Raw genomic sequence first — 16,957 nt, forward strand, 5'->3', positions numbered from 1 at the left:
AGAACATTTTCATCATCTCCCAAAGAAATCTTGTACCCATTAGCAGTCACTCCCCATTCCTTCCTCCAGCTCCCACGTACCAAAAAAGTCTTGAGACTGGCATAATGAATTCCTTTTACCCCACCACCCAGCTTCCATCATAATCCAGTTCCATCCTGGCTGCCTTATCTTTCTTTGCTGATGCTGTTGCTGAAGAATCCTAAAACCTCTCTATTCCAGTTTGGTCTGTGGACCAGCCGCATGGGCTTACCGCGGAATTCATTAGAAATTCAGAATCTCAGGCCCCACCCCAGCCCCACTGAATCAGCATCTGCCTTTTAATAGAGTCCCCATGAGATCCATGTGTGCAGCAGCATTTGGGCAGCTCTGGGATAAGAGCAAGCTTGAGTGTTCATGACATGTCACTTTCATACACTTCAGCGTGTGTCTCTGACATAGGAACATCGTCTTCCATAACCACCAGGCCATTATCACCATGATTGAGATAAGCAAGAATTCGGAAGTTCCTCTCTTAATTCCCATTCTGAAATTCCAGGTCCCAGCTAGGAATGCAGTGTAGGAATTGAACCCAGACCCGTCTGGCTGCATGCCTTTCTTCCCTCCACCTTCACCATTCTGAGGCTGTCCCCAGACAGCCCAGAGGCTTTGAGCTGTGCTGTTTTATCAAGGGCAGCCTGGGGCCTTTGGCAGAGTGCCTTGCAGACACTGAGACACCGGGCTGCTCACTCTTTCTCTCTGAATGGCTGGGGTAGCAATGGTAGCACCTCGGACGATGACCAGCTGACCAGATGACCACAGCAAGTCTCTCAGGCAGAGCACTAGTGATTGATAACAAAGAGGACTGCTGGATGGGCCAGGGGCCACCCACCACTGACCTGCTGTGTGACCTGGGCCAGCCCCTCTCCCCTTTGGAACCCTTTCTTGGAGAGGCCAGACTAGGGAACCTGGGCCTGGTCCCAGTACACCATCACCAGGCTCACCCGGTGGCCATTCTGGGCGCCAGCACAGTGGTGTCTCCGAGTAGCTTTGTCCCTTGTCCCCTACCTGAACTCCAGAGGGAAGCTGTTGGGGAGAGGGGCACCAGCTTCCTAAGAGGCGCCCTCTGAGCAGTAGAGGCTGGATTCTTTGAATTTGGTGTCATGAAGCAGAATCAGTCCTAGTGCCCTTGAGGCCCTGAAGCAACCCTGGTCCCATCCTTGGTGTCCTGGGGGTAGCCCAGGGGAAAGGCAGGCCTGGGCATGGCTCTCTGGGAGCTGCAGGATGAAGTGGAGGGAAGACTTGGAGCAGTCCATCCCCATCCTGGCATCAACTCAAGTCTTCCAGCCTCCTGATTTTCGGGGTGGATAACTCAATATGGCACAAGAACTCAGGGCTTCTCAGAGCCCTTCTGACTCTCGTGATAAGGGCACCGTGTCCTGCCCAGATGAAAGGCCATGAATGTGCTAATGGGACTGTGTCCCCATCCCTTGAGCTCCCTTGTCAGTAAGTGGGCAGTTGTGGATACAGGATCTGGTGTCGGGCAGCCTGGGCTGAAACTCAGCTCTTTGTTACTAGGTGTGCCACCTGAGGTGAAGTGTAGGGTAGCTTTGAGTCAGTGCTGCCTCTTAGGGAAACAGGGTGTGATCATCACCATATCCATCTCAAAGTGCACCCGGGAAGATTGAATGCAGGTAAGCAACTTGGCACACAGCACCGGGCAATAGAGGTCAACTGCTACTCATATTTATTTATGTATTTATGTAATTTATGTATTTGAGGCAGAGTCTTGCTTTATCACCCAGGCTGGAGTGTAATGGCACGATCTTGGCTCACTGCAACCTCCACCTCCTGGGTTCAAGTGATTCTCCTGCCTCAGCCTCCCGAGTAACTGGGATTACAGGTGCCCACCACCATGCTTGGCTACTTCTTGTATTTTCAGTAGGGATGGGGTTTCACCATGTTGGCCAGGCTGGTCTCAACTCCTGACTTCAGGTGATCTGCCTGCCTCGGCCTCCGATAGTGCTGGGATTACAGGCATGAGCTACTGCGCCTGGCCTAGCTGCTACTCTTATTAATTAGCATTATGGGCCTCTGCCTGGAAGCTCCAATGTCTTATTGAATGTGGAAGGCCCTTAACAACCTGGCTTTTGATTTCCTCTCCTGCCTTAACCCCGCTTCCCCGTCCCTGCTTCCTATGTTCCAGCCTAAATGATCTTTAATTGTTTCCTGAACTGGGTTCTTCCCTCCAGACCTTTGCCCATGTTCCCTCTATCTGAAGCACTTTCCTTTGTCTAAATTTAGACCTCATTTCCCTGGCAACCTCCCCAGCCCATGATGGCAAGGAGGGTCCCTCCTGAGAGCCATCCCTCATATGCACCATCAGGATCTGTATTGCCATTGCTTGTTTACTTGTCTGTCTACCCAGCAGACTGTGAACTCCAGGCAGCAGGGCAAGAGTCCCCAAGTCTCCAGTACCTGATGCAGGTCCTACTTACTGGAGGTTCCCAGGGAATCTTAGCTGAATAATCAGAAGGATGAGTGGTGCCTGTCAGTATACAGTAAGTGTCTAATGAGTGCCGGCTAATTGCAATGGGAAATTAGGGCCCAGTAAAGCATGGTGCATATTTGTAGAAAGTGGGGGTCAGGAAACGTTTGCTGTAAGAAATGAGGCCATAACACATCCTTGGGTGACGCTGCTCAGGCTGAAAGAAGGGAGAGGCATTTAGTTGTCTTCCATAAATGTTTATTAAAGTGCCTGACTTACTTAGCAGGCTGCCCCTGATCTCAGAAAGCCGTTCACCCATACTGTGTTTGGGGAGCTAAATCTCAGATGGAATTTACATTTGAGACAAATGTATTATTGATTGACATGGAAAAACTGTGGGAACTGGTGCTTCAGAGAGAGCATGGTACTACTTGAACAGGGCTATGAAGAATGCATAGGAGTTCATAAGGTAGGTAAGAGAGGACGAGCAGCATGTGCTGAGAGAACAGACCATGAGAAGCCATTAAGGGAAGAAACATGTTTGAGGAATGTTGAAAAGTATAATAGGGCTACACGCAAGGTGACAAGATGAGGAGGTATATTACCAAAACGTGTGAATATCAGGCTATGGAATTTGGACATTGTTCCACAGCTCATTCCTTCAGGTATTTATTCCACTAATATTTACTCAGCACTTACTATATATTAGACTCTGTGGTAGGTACTGGGCACACCTCAGTGAAAAAATAAAGGTCTTGTTCCCTGTCCCTGTGGAGCTTAGAGTCTAGGAAGGATCCACTGAAAATGATCAAACAGTAAAGCAACACAGTCAAACCAGGATCTTAGGAAAAATCAGTATTACAGTAGCTGAAGTGGAGGATGGATCAGAAGGCAGTGGTGAGGAAACAGATCAGAAGGAGGCTGGGAAGTGCACAGGCCAGAGATGAGTGTCTGAGCCTGGGCAGTGTGGAGGGGATGGACAGGAGGTGACGGGTGATAGATCAGAGATGGTTGCACGTCACTGCTGCACCTCCCATCAAGAAATAGAGTCTAATTTTTGGCCCTTGCATTGAACTGCTTGATCACTAAATAGAATGTGGCAGAAGTGACATTTGGGACTTCCAAGACTGAGTCATAAGAAGGCACACAGGTTGCTTGGGATCCTTGGAACACTCTATGTGGAAGCCTTGAGCCCCCATGGAAAAAGTCCAGTTACCCCAAGGCTGCCAAGTGACAGGCGCTCTGGAGGATGGCTTCAGTGGAGTTCTGCCTTCCAGGCGTCCCCACCATGATGCCAGACATGCGAGTGAAGTCAACACAGGGCCTTCAGAAGGGCCCATCCACCAGCTGAATAGTACTTGAGTAGCCGTCATGCATGCCACAGGGACTGGAAGATTTGTCCAGCTGAACCCTGTCTGAATTCCTGATCAACACAAATCTCAAGATATAATAAAATCATTTTCATTATAAGTCACTAAGTTGTAGAGTAGTTTACCATACAGCAACAGAGAAACTGGAACAGAATGGAAGACAGAGGCTCTCAGAAGGCAAAGCCAACAGGGCCTACCCACTAGATGTGAGGAAGAACGCCTGTCACTAGAGGCGGTGTTGAGGGATTGGGGCATTGACATTAGGGTTACCAGATTTAGGAAAATAAAAATATAGGATACCCCGGTGAATTTCGGATAAAGAATGAATACATTTGTAGTATAGTATCTCCCATGTTGTGTGGGACATACTTATACTAAACACTCATTGTTAACCTAAAATCCAAAGCTGACTGAGCACCCAGTATTTCACCTGGCCACCTGGCCCAAGCTGGGGAAATGATATGAGTAAGGGCTAGAAGTGGAGATCTAGGAAGACATCTAGGAAGCCTGAGAGATGATGGGGTGGGGGGCCCTGGGGTCAAATGTGTAGGGTCCGGGAAGTCCAGGCAGGGGGCAGACTATGCCACTGGCCTTGAAGAGTCCACGTGGGTCCACGTGGGAACTGGCGCACGTTCCCTTGGCAAGTGTCTTGGCTGTGGCTGGGCCCGGGCGCCCTCTCGGGAGCCACACTCTATATGTGGCGCTAGTGACCGGGACAGGCAAGTGCAGCCCTCTCTGCCCTGACGCGCCACCTCCCTGCAGCATGTGAGGAATGCTGCCAGCTGAGAGCTCCCTGCGTGGCTGTGGCCGGGTGCCCAGGCTGCTGTCCCATCGGCCCTTTGGAGGCATCTCCTTCCCCATCCCATCCTGTTGGCTGTCCTCACGTACTGCTATCCCATTAAATGCACAGGCTTCTCCTCCACATCTTCAGAAATGCTGACACACCAGCACTGTCCGGAGACCTGTCTGCTGGTGGTGTGTGGAGCGCTCCCTGGAGCAGGGCTGGGCTGAGGCAGCAGAGAGCTCTCCTCCCTCCTGCAGGGCCTGGGGCTGGGGGACTCCGGCATTCTCCATTCTGTGTTCTTCTGTTCCCAGCCTCCCGGAGAGCCAGGCCTTTTCTAACCCTGGGAAGGCCCGAGAGAGGCTCATTTAGGCTGCTACTCCGGAGTCTGCTGCTTCTGTCCCGTCTCTCCCGAGACCCTCACAATAGCTGTGTCTGAGGTCTCTCACCTGGTGAGGAAGCTGTCCTCCCAAGTCTGCATGCAGAGCCGCAGCTGCCTTGGGCTAGGGGAAGTGTGGGGTTCTGGCCTGGGTTGGGAAGTCCCTCTTACAGCCACAGCTCTTCCCTTGGGGCTCTGGCTTGGAGTCCCTTTGAAGCAGGCCTCTCTCTACAACCTCCTGTGGCTCCCCATTGCCCATGCATCAGCATGAATGGCCTGGCCTCGCCCTGCCTACCCCAATCTGCCCATCACCTTTTCTTCCTCTTGACCTAGACACACCACCCTGGTTGGCGGGGACCTTCCCTCTGCACATCCTCTCCCATAGCACTGCTCAGACTCCACTTCTTTGTTGGGAAATAATCAGACCTGCTGTGTGGTGAGCACTGAGCTAGGTGCTCTAGGGGACACGTGTGATGTGGACGAGCCCCCGCTTCAAGGAGCGAGGGGTTCCCTTGAGAAGACAGGGAGGTATGGTAGACAGATGGGCAAACCAAGTCAGAACTGGGTGTCTCCCCTCTAGAGTGAAGAATCTAGAGCCGATCTCTTTAAGGCTAGCAAGTGACTGAGTGGCCATGGCTGAGTGCTCCAAGATTTCTGAGCCTCAGGTGCCTCATCGTGAACTGTAGCCAATACTACCCTTTTCCTTCCTACCCCACAGAGTGTAAGAATCAAGTGAGACAGCGATTGCGAAAGCTGGGCAGCAACACGTTTCTTCGTAGATAGGGATCATTTTTGTCTGGTGGAGCACAGCTTTGTTCATTTGTTTGTTTGTTTGAACATAAAGGGCTGCTCCACAGAAGTGGAGGACAAATAGTTCACCTCAGCTGGGTGAGTTGAGGCAGGTTCCATGGAGAAGGGATGCTGGAGGTGGGGCTGAAAGAGCACGAAGGGATTTTCCATGAAGAAGAAGTCAAGGTGGGGCTGTGAGCGATGGGAAGGGTGTTTCATGCACTGCGGATGGCATGTGCAAACCACTGGAGAGCAAGAGAGCCTGGCATATGTGGCCGCCCAGGCTGACACCCAGGGTGTGCGAGGAAGGGTGGGACAGAATGGGGGGCCCAGGGATGCTGGAGGGAAGGGGTCACCCTGGGGTCAGCATGGGAAGGCCTTTGCCTGCCAGCTGAGGAGTCTGGACTTCATCCACTTGACAGTGGGGAGCCAAGGAAGGCTTTTCGCAGGAGTGACACGATCAAAGGCGTGCCTTGCCCCTTCTCGATGCTGCCCTTGCTCCTCTCCCTTTTTTCAAATTTTGCCTCCTCTGTGGAGTTTTCTCCAAATGTTCTGAGTCCCCCCACTCGGGGCACAGCTGATGCTCTTGGAGCTGATCAAGGAGGGGTTGCCTCCCACCTGTTCTTCCCCAGTGCCAGCCTGAAGCCCAGCACTGCCTAGGTACCTCATGTCCTTCACCGAATCTCGCTGACCATCCCAGTACGCATAAACCATGCTCCTGTCTCTTGCTCTGTGATGTTGGCATGAAATACTCAGATGCCACCACAGCAAGGATTGACCTACATCTCTGGGGTCAAACCAGCTTGGAAGGGCCAAGTCATGTCTCGATTTGATTTTCCTGGATTAGAGTCAAGCTCAGTGACTGTAACAAAAACAGCACCCCCTCCCTTGGTTTAGAAGAGTTGTCATTGCTGGATCTGGTGGCTCTGGGCTGTTTTTATTTTTAACAACCAGAGTTGCCTTGTGGCCGCAGGTGAAGAGCCGAATGCATAGAGAGCAGAGAGGAGGCTGCGTCTATGGGGTCTCTGTGGATGGGGACACAATCATCTCACAAGCTCCTTGGTGACCTCTAGGGTGCACCCTCGTTCATAGCCTCCAGGAATTCTCTATGTAGATCTTAAAGTCCCAAAGGGTCCTCCGGTTCTATTCCTAACTCTACAAGGGGGAAACTGAGGTCCCATGTGGGATGCAGCAGCTCAGATCACACTGGGGGTCAATGGCAGAACCAGGAGTAGCACCGTGTTTCTTGCTTCCTGGTGGGTGCGTTTTTTCCTGGTCCCAGCTTGGTTCTACATATGAGGACTAAACTGAGTCAGGGAGAGCTTGGAGGGGAGGTCCTGGAGTTGAGATAGAGCTGGAAGAAGGGGAGCTTCAGTGACAGACACCGATGCAAAGCTAGGACAGAGCTGCTAGGGAAGATCTGGCTTAGATTTGGTCAAAAATTGTACACTGCTTATTTTAGATGCTGTACGGTGTGCCCAGTTCAGCCACTCATCCACTGGAAAGGGTAGCCACTCTGGGAAAGGCAACACAGTACTTTCTTTTTTTTTCTTTTTTTCCAAGATGGAGTCTTGCTTTGTCGCCCAGGCTGGCGCTCAGTGGCCTGATTTCAGCTCACTGCAACCTCCACCTCCTGAGTTCAAGAAATCCTCTGCTTCAGCTTCCTGAGTAGCTGAGATTACAGGCATGTGCCACCATGCCTGGGTAATTTTTGTATTTTTAGTAGAGATGGGGTTTCACCATGTTGGCCAGGCTGGTCTTGAACTCCTGACCTCAGGTGATCTACCCAGCTCGGCCTCCCAGAGTGCTGGGATTACAAGTGGGAGCCACTGTGCCCGGCCAGTACTTTCAATATTTCCTAAGTATGGAAGGAGGAGCCACCCTTAGGCTCTGCTTGGAGGGCTGGAGAGAATAGCTGGGCATGAGCTGGGTATCTACTGCATACCAGGCATCCTTCTCCCCTCCACCTATTTCTCCTGAGCACCTAGTCACTTCTGGGTGCTGAGGGTGTGAATATCAAAACAGAATCTTATACTTTATGGAGAAGACACCCACCTCAACAAGCACTTTCTTTTTCTTTTTTTCTTTTCTTTCTTTCTTTTTTTGAGATGGAGTTTCGCTCTTGTTGCCCAGGCTGGAGTGCAGTGGCAGGATCTTGGCTCACTGCAACCTCCGCCTCCCGGGTTCAAGCAATTCTTCTGCCTCAGCCTCCTGAGTAGCTGGGATTACAGGCGTGCACCACCAGGCCTGGCTAATTTTTTGTATTTTTAGTAGAGACGGAGTTTCCCCATGTTGGCCAGGCTGGTCTTGAATTCCTGACCTCAGGTGATCCACCTGCCTCAGCCTCCCAAAGTGCTGGGATTACAGGCGCGAGCCACTGCGCCCGGCCTAAACAAGTACTTTCAACAGAATGATCTTATCCCCTAGCACAGCATCAACCTTGGGCGGGAGGAGCAGTAGTCAGTGAAGGCTTTCTGGAAGAGGAGGTGCCTAAGATCAGTCTTGAAAGACAAGAGAGAATTAAGCAGACTGAAAATGGGGCAGAGTGCTGTCAGCAGATGAAACAGCGTGAACAAAACCAGGGAGGCATGAAGCTGTGTGAAGTGATTATTGCCTTGTGCTGTGATAACACACACCCTAGCCCAGGGTGGAGGGAGAGGATTCTGGAGGCTCAGTGGGGCACTGGGCCGGTGGGTCACCCTTAGCAGTTTGATTTCATCTTACAGGTTCTAAAGCTGGAGAGTGGCTTGTTTGGATTTGCATTTTAAGTGGTGACCCTGGCAGCAGTGTGGCAGCTGACTCAGTGAGCAGAGGCATGAGGCAGGGGAGGCTGTTGCAATAACCCAGACAGGAGATGATGACGGCTTGACCTTGGGCTGTGGTAGCGGGACAGGGAGAGGGACGGGTTGAGAAACATTTAGGAGGTCAAGTTGTCGGAACCCAGAGACTGATGGGATGTGTGTGGGATGAGAGGGAGGAATCAAGGTGGCCTTGTCCTGGGGCTGAGCAGTGGTGCAACCCAGCTCTGAGGAATTCCGGGGGTGGAGCCGACTTGGAAACTCAAGGCCGATCTCAGGTTGAGACATGGTGAGTCTGAGGTGCCTATGAGGTGTTAAGGTGGCCACAGAACCCCAGGAGGCAGCTGGAAACCCAGGGTCTGGAGAGTAGGAGAGGCTGAGGCAGACGTGTAGGTCTGGAAAGGACAAGCCCACAGCAGTGGTGGAACCACAGGGGTGGTGAGACGGTCCAGGAAGACACACAGAGGGAAGAGGGGAATCTCTCCCTGCCATCCCTGACCTCTAGGGAGTGGGTGGAGGAAGGGGCACCCGCAGGAGAGGAGGGATGGTCAGAGAGGTAGGAGGCTAGCAGAAATGGTGATGTCACATGGGCCCGGGGAGGACACAGCTGTTAAGTGTGAGGATGTGGGGGACGGCACTGAACGCAGTAAAGTATCCCACAAGAAGAGGACAGCAAGTGGCCCACCAGGGAGACACAGAGGTTAGGGAAGATCTCCTTAGGATGGGAGAGACGTGAGCACATGCAGACGCCTGGTGGAAGTGGGAAGTCTTGGTAGAGAGGGACATGCTGTAGGCCAGGGAGAGATGGGCGAGGTTTCAGAGTGGGCCTGCCCAGCACCTCACTGCAAGGGTGGGCTGGGAGGCTGAAGAGGGACCTTCCTTGCCCTCTGATTTGGGACAGAGGATACTCAGGATGGGTGTGGGGCTGTGTTTGGAGGCGGGGCAGGGCAGCAGGTCCCACCAAAGGGCCTTCATATTTTGATGAAGCCAGGTGTCTCTGGGAATTGAGGTGGGCAGAGGGAAAAGGGTGAAGGTCAGCGAGGCAAATAACCCGTGAGGGAAATGGGAGGCCAGCAAGCAGGCAGAGGACCTTGGGTTCATGTCCAGAGTGTAGTTGAGACTGGAGACCCCAGGTTGACACTGGCCTCAAATCTTCATGCTGTGGGCCCTTGCCACACCAAGCTTGCCATGTAAAGAGTGTGGTTGGGTTGGCCCCTGTGAAGTCTGGCTGGGTGGACGAAGGGAAGGATAGGGTATTAAGAAATCAGGGGTGCTGGTGAGAGGGTAATTCTGATGACCAAACCATTGGAGCAGTTGGAGAATGTGGTCAGAGGGAAAGAAGAGATGTTGGGGTTAAGATTGAAGGGGAGAAGCAGTTTTGAGTGGTGGTCTGGGATTGGGGGCTGGACTTGAGTAGGCTAGAGGGTCCCTAGAGAAGGGTGCCGGAGGTCCGGGGAGTCCAGGTATTGGACGGGTCACCCACATGGATGCTGAAGGCCATCAGCTGCTGACAGACCTCGGACAGGGAAGGAGAGGCAGTGATCTGAGGCTGGGCAGTTCAGGAGCAAAAGATGCTGGCTAGGAAGGTGGGATCCAAGAGGCTGGGAGAGGGGAAAGTAGTAGAATCAGGCGGCATGAACCCTAAATGAGAGAAAAAAAAACATTCTAGGGCAGGGCACAGTGGCTCATGTCTGTAAACCCAGCACTTTGGGAGGCTGAGGTGGGCAGATCACTTGAGCCTAGGAGTTCGAGATCAGCCTGGGCAACATGGCAACACCCTGTCTCTCAAAAAAAAAAAAAAAAAGGAAACAAAAAAGAAAAATCCCCATCCTGTGGGGCTGATGGCCTCACAGTCTGGAAACACCCCTAGGGATGTGAAAGGGATGTGGGGATCTTGGGAACCACACAAGGGAGTGAGATGTAGGAACAGAAAGAGCTGCCCCAGAGAGGACAGAGGAGATGGGTCATGAGCGGCAAGGCCTCCATCACAAGGCCGAGGACGGAGGGGGTGCTCTTAAAGGAAGTGGGGTCCCAGAAGGGCCAGTGGGGAGGTCCGGGAAGGAAGGTTGGTGAGGCAAAGTGCAGTGACAAGGGAGATGACTAAAGGAGGGTGCATCGTGAGCTGTCAGCAAGTATGCAGGGGTGGGTGGTGCGGGGCAGGGTTTCCGAGAGGCAGGGGTCTGTAGGATGAGTGGGAGATTCTTTGGTGAATACAGGAGGCAACAGGCAGGGAAGAGTGGTCAACAAGCTGGAACTCATTCGTTCCGCAAACACTCACGGGGGCTTCCTATGCTTGGGATGCAGCAGTGAACAAAGTGACAGTCCTCACTCTTGTGGGTCTTACACTCTAGCTGGAGGGGGTGGGGGCCAGAAAACATCACAAATACAGTCAGAGGTGAATTGCAGAGTATGTTAGAGGGCCATGAGGCTGTGGCCAAAAGAACAAGCTGAACGGAGCCAAATGGAGTTGTGCAGGTGGTGGGGGCAGGGGCTGGGGGAGCCACTTTGAAGTTACCATGTAGTGGTCAGGGCAGGCCCAGGTGAGGCTGGCGCTCTAGGCCCATGCAGAGTTCCATCTAGTTTGACAGGAACGGCAGTGGGGCTGGGGATCTTGGGAGAGGCACCTGTATGATTGCTCTGCTGTGTGGTACATGGGAAAATCTCAAGACAAGAATCTTCAGTATGGGTGAGAAGGGATGAGAAAAAGAAGCAGAGAAAGCAGAAGAAAACCAATATCCACAGGCACCTGCGGAGGGCCAGGCACTGCCCTGGGGACGGCCTCTTGAATCAGTCTCTCTTGACCCTCGAGACAACCCTGTGAGTTAGGAAGGAACTGTCCTTATGGGTCCAGTTTATTGAAAAATAATGGCACCATCAACATGAGCTAACACTTAGTGCTGTCCTGAACAGTTTGCCTGGATTTTCCTAATGCGCCCACCTAAGCTCTCAATGAGGCTGGTGTCACTGTCTCCACTTCCTAATAACAAGTCTGAGGAAGCTGGGAAGTGTCAGTGCAGTGGCCAAGCTCGAGGACCCCGCAGCCAGCCTGGTGTGCTGGCTTCCCTACTTATCAGCTGTGTGGCTTTCGGCAATTCCTTAACCTTTCTGGGCTCAGCTTCCTAACCTGGAAATGAGGAAAGTAAAAACACCTGCTTTGCAGGGTCGTGGTAAAGATTAAATGAGGAAATATATGGAAAGCACGCAGAACAAGCCCCTGCACCTAGTGGGCGCTGTGCAAGGGTGCACTGCTACTATAGTACAATTCTTGCCCAAGCTCACTTAGGTAGGAGAGAGCTTTGACCTGGAGCCTGGTGGGACCGACCCTGGCCTCTTCCCGGCTGACGCTTTGCTCTTTCTGGTTCTGGACTTGCAGAGCCAGGCTAGGGAGGAAGGAGCTGTGTGGCTCCCACCAGGCCTGCTTCTTTGCGGCAGGCATGTGACATATTGTGGCGTGATGTGTTTTCCCCTCATGGTGCAAGACGTGACTCAGAGGGGCATGCTGGGGAAATGAGTTTCTTGGATTTGCCCACCTCGTCGCCCCTGCATTCTTTTGAATTTCTCTGAATCAGACTTTATATCTGGCTCTGCCATTCACCAGCCTTATTTATGCAGAAAACAGCCCCACATTTCCAACTTGCTCCACAGCAGTAAAGATTCATCTTTGGCCCGGGGAGGGTAGCAAAAGAGAGGAGGGAAGGGGAAAAAAAGGAAAAAGAAAGAAAAAGGAAGGAAGAAAGAAAGAGCCAGCAACAATCAAAACAACCTTTTTCTCCCTGTGTAATCTGGGCGGATTCCAGGAGGATAATGTCTTTCCACCGTGGATCGCCCCCTCCCTCCCAGGCTGTTTTCGCAGGAAGTAAATCCTGGAGCATTTTCAATGTGCCCCTCCAGGCAGAACAATGAGGCCCTTGAAGCCTCGGAACCCGCGCTTCCTCCAGTTATCCGGAGCCGCGCCGCGGAGGGGAGCCATCTCTGGGGAGGGGGCAGGGAGGAGGAGCGAGTCTGCAGGGCGTTGCGGAGCCGCACGAGGGAAGCCCATTAGTCAAATAATAGGTTTGGATCCGACTGTTTTGCCAAGGTACCCGGCATTTATCCCGCTCCCCGATTGGGGGCGGGGAGCTGGGAGGAGGCGGCGAGGATCCAATTACGGCTGCTCCTGCCCGGTCGCCGGGAGGTGGCGGCGGGCCGCATCGGCCCGGGCCGGGCCGGGCGGGGCCGGGAGGAGCGAGGATCGGGGATCGGGAGCGCGAGCCTCGGGCCGGCCGGCCTGGAAACACCGCGCCCAGGCCCCGGCCGCAGCCCTGAGCCCTGCGCGGGCTCCTCCCGCCCCGCCGGCTCAGCTGCCTCATTGTTTATTGTGGAGCCTGCCTCTCCCTTGCCCGCCCGCCCTCCCGCTCCTTTCTCCCCTCCTCCCGAAAGAAAGAAGAGCCAGTGTGTGGAGAGAATGAGTCATGAATAAACAAACAGCGTGGGGGGAGCTGTCACTCCCAGCTCACTTCCTGGCCGCGCTCCGCTCCGCGACCTCCTGGCGGGGCGCAGAAGCCAGGCTGGCCGCGGTGGGCGGTGGCTGCTGGGGCCGCTGGGGCGCGCGGCCCAGCTCAGTCGGGCCCTTCAGCGGGGCTGGGCTGGGCTAGGGTGCTCAGGAACCCAGTTCCCATGCCTGTCCTTGACCACAGCCCTCACAAGCCTCATGGCCCTTAGAGTAAGCGAGCGTGACATGATGTCCCCAGACCTGTATGGCCGTGTGAGCCGTGAGCCGAGGGCTGTAGGCTGGACCCTTGGGTTGGACAGAAGCCATCTGCCACAGACAGGCAGTGCATGCGGGACCTGTGGCGGGCTTGAGGCGCCTGTGTGGGCTCATCCTCTGGGAATGCCAGTGTGTGTCTGCTGAGTTGTGTGGGCGTGGCTTTTTCCGCGTGATACAGGGACACTGCGAGGATGTGTATATATGGCATGTGTGTCTTCTGCATATGGTGTTTGTCTGGAGTGGGGGTTACACATGTGTGCTAGTGATCTGTGTGTGTGTGTCTGTGTGTGTTGTGTGTGTTGTGTGACCAATTTTCCTGACTCTGAATTTGCGTCTGCCACTTTAAGTTTTGAGATTTTTGCTTTGTACTTGACTTTTCTCTATTTAGTCCTTTTTCTTCTCTCTTGTGTGATCCTGTGGGTCATTTGGGGCCACCTCTCCCCATTAGTGAGGCCCCAGGGCCCCAGCAGACCTCCAGGGCCCGGCCTGGTTGGCCTCAGCGTCCAGCCAGCTGTGGCCACACGCAGACTGACAGTGCTGACTCATGCCTGGCCAGAGCTGAGTGTGACCAGCGTGCCCAGGCTGGGTGAGCCCCCACTGTGAGGAGGGCAAGGGCCCAGGCCAGCCCAGACCTTCTGGGGACTTGTGACCGCATGGCATTAGAGGCAGGGGCAGGAGTAAGTCATTTCTTCTGGCTTCCCTGGTAGCCGCACAGCCTCACAGGGGTCCACCCCAGGGACAGTGCTGACGGCTGGGCCTTCGGAAAGGTTAGTGTGACCAAGACAAGGCTGTGACTCAAGCTACAGCTCAGGCTCCTGCTGCTTGGCTGGGTCTAGAACCTTCCCAGCTCTGGCCCTGCTCCCTCTCTGTGGGCTGGCCCCAGCTCCCAAAGCTTCCCAGTTCCAGGTTGGAGATTTGCATGCAGGGACAGACCCCCCCCCCCCCCCCCCCCCCCCGCCACCCGGCCCAGGCTGAAGCAGGGCACGAGTTTGCTCCTTCCCCAGGATTGCTCACTCTTGCAGCCCCCCAGCCAGTGCTTGCTTGCTGGACTTGGTCTCCTGGCACTGGAATCATAGCCTTGGTTGTGACCCTGATCAGGGAGGCAGGCTCCAGGGCCACAGCAGGCCAACCCTGGCCACTTCCCAGTCTTTCCCATCCTTCAGGGGGCAGGTAGTTGGGAAGATTAGGATCCACATAGGTTGGGAGGCAGGTGCACATGGGGTCACAGCCTGGCTCCTTCATCTGCTAGCTTTGTGACCTGGGGAAAGTCATATAACCTCTCTGAACCTCTTTTTCCTCTACTTTAAAATGTGCATAGTGACCCTTACCCCATGGAGAGGTTGCAAAAGGGCTCAGGAAAGGACAGTGTACTCTGTCTACCCCCAGGCCTGCCCTGAACCCTGGTCTCAGGGCCCAGAATTTTGCCTGTCCAAGCGTGTTGGTCCATGACCCAGGGAAGTGCTGGGTCCTGTGGACCTTGGCTGAAATTTGAAAACTCCAGTCCTACGTAGTACATAGGGGTCTCTGAGTCCCAGGGAAGCATGGGGTCTGGACTGGCCGTTAGAGGCAAGCTGGTCTAGGAAGGACAGCTGCAACACACAGCTTCTTTCTGGATCTTTCCTTGTGGGGAGAAGTCTGCACCCCTCAGGTCTTAACTCTGGCTCTACTGGGCTGGTCTCCACTTGAGGACAATTTTTTTTTTTTTTTTTTTTTGAGACAGAGTCTTGATGGAGTGCAGTGATGCAATCTCAGTTCACTGCAACCTTGACCTCCTGGGCTCAAGCGAACCTCCCACCTCAGCCTCCCAAGGAGCTAGGACTATAGGCACATGCCACGATGCCCAGCTAATTTTTCTTTATTTTTTTGTAGAGATGGGGTCTCACTATATTGCCCAGGCTTGTAGACAAATTTTGTTTGGCCTACGTGAGATTAAAAAAAACAAAAAACAAAAAAAAACAGCCAATATTTAGGAATGAAGGCATTTCACATGAAAGTGTGAATTTTCAATTTCCCTCAAATAATTGGGGAGTTTGGCCACACTAGGCTCACGTTTTTATGTGGCAACTGTGGGCAGGCACTGAGCAGCGGAGGCCCCTTCAGGCGGGTGTATGTTCTCCAGTTTATCACAGTCTCCACTGCTCCTTATTGCACTGGTTCTCAAACTTGAGCATGTGGGAAAATCCCTTGGAGGGCTTGTTAAAGTACAGATTAGTGGACCCCACCCCAGAGTTTCTGTTTCAGTGGGTCTGGGGTGTTTCTTAGAGTTTGCCTGAGAATTTCTCACAAGTTCCCAGGTGCTACGGCTGCTGCTGGTTTAGGGCCCCCTTTTGAGAACTACTGGGTCACCTGATGCTGAGGCTGACTGGGGCTGGTCTCAAACTCCAGACCTCACATGATCTGCCTGCCTCGGCCTCCCAAAGTGCTGGGATAACAGGCATGAGCCACCCTGCCCCGCCAGAAGTATATATTTCTTTGGAGACAGAAAAGATATTCCTTTGTGATTATATGCAAACGATTTGCATATATGTCAAATAAACACAACTTCAGGAGCACCGTGAGGCCTGCCCTGAGCATGGCCTGAGGATATGCTGCTTGGCCACTCTGTGTACTTGTTGCTTTACCTGTCCACCTCACTCATTGACTTTGTTTGCTTGACCCTGCAGGTGTTTTGAGTGTGTGACCCTGGCTGACTACAGTTTATTCATTAATTGAACAACCATGATTTGAACCAGTTCTATTGCCACACTGTGTTAGGATATGAAGACAGTGAATAAGACAGACCTAATCCCTACCCTCCTGGGGCTCCCAGAGTATTGGGACAGATAGACAAAACAAATTGAACTAGTAGGTAAAGGAAGGAATTGCATGTTGTGGTAACAGATCAGGATGCTGAGATGGAGAATAATGGGTTATATCAGGACCTCTTTTAGTCTGGGTGGTCAAAGAAGGCTCTCTAAGGTTCCCGTCCTATGAGGGGTGGGATTGGGAAGCAAATGAAATCTGAATCTCTAGAGATCTCACCCTGCTTCAAAGCCCAGCTCGCGTTCACCAAGCCCAGGGAGCATCTTGACCTTCTGACCTGTGTGTGCGCACTCTGACCTCAGCTCTGCTTGCTAACCTACAACCTCAGGGCCAGCCACACAGAGCCTCTGTTGTTACTCAGTGGCTTCGTGAAGCTCCACATGTGTTTGAGAGGCCACACCACACTCTGGCAGTTTACTTTGTCTCCCTGGACCTCAGAACCTTTAGGGGCATTTTGCCCTATGCTCATGTACAGATGAGGAAACTCAATCCAGCACTTCCGGTGTTCCCCACTTCCCAGTCAGTCAAAGGGCAGGACTTTTCCTTTTCCTTAACTTTCCTCCGAGCCCAGCCCAAGGCTGAGCACAGAGCAGGGCATGGGACTGGGAGCTGACACTTCTCACATTTGCATCTCCTAAAATGGCTAAAGAATCTTGGCTAGTTACAGCAAACCAGTGGCACATCCTTCCCGTACTGTGCTTAACATCATTCAATGATAACCCTTTCCCTTTGGGCCCCCATATAGCATTAGAATCCTCTCAACACAGGAAACTGATGCCAAAGAATTGGAGTTGACTTTTGGGATTAAATTTAATATCATGTGGGCC

This window comes from Theropithecus gelada, chromosome 9 (assembly GCF_003255815.1).
Source record: "Theropithecus gelada isolate Dixy chromosome 9, Tgel_1.0, whole genome shotgun sequence".
NCBI lineage: Eukaryota > Metazoa > Chordata > Mammalia > Primates > Cercopithecidae > Theropithecus > Theropithecus gelada.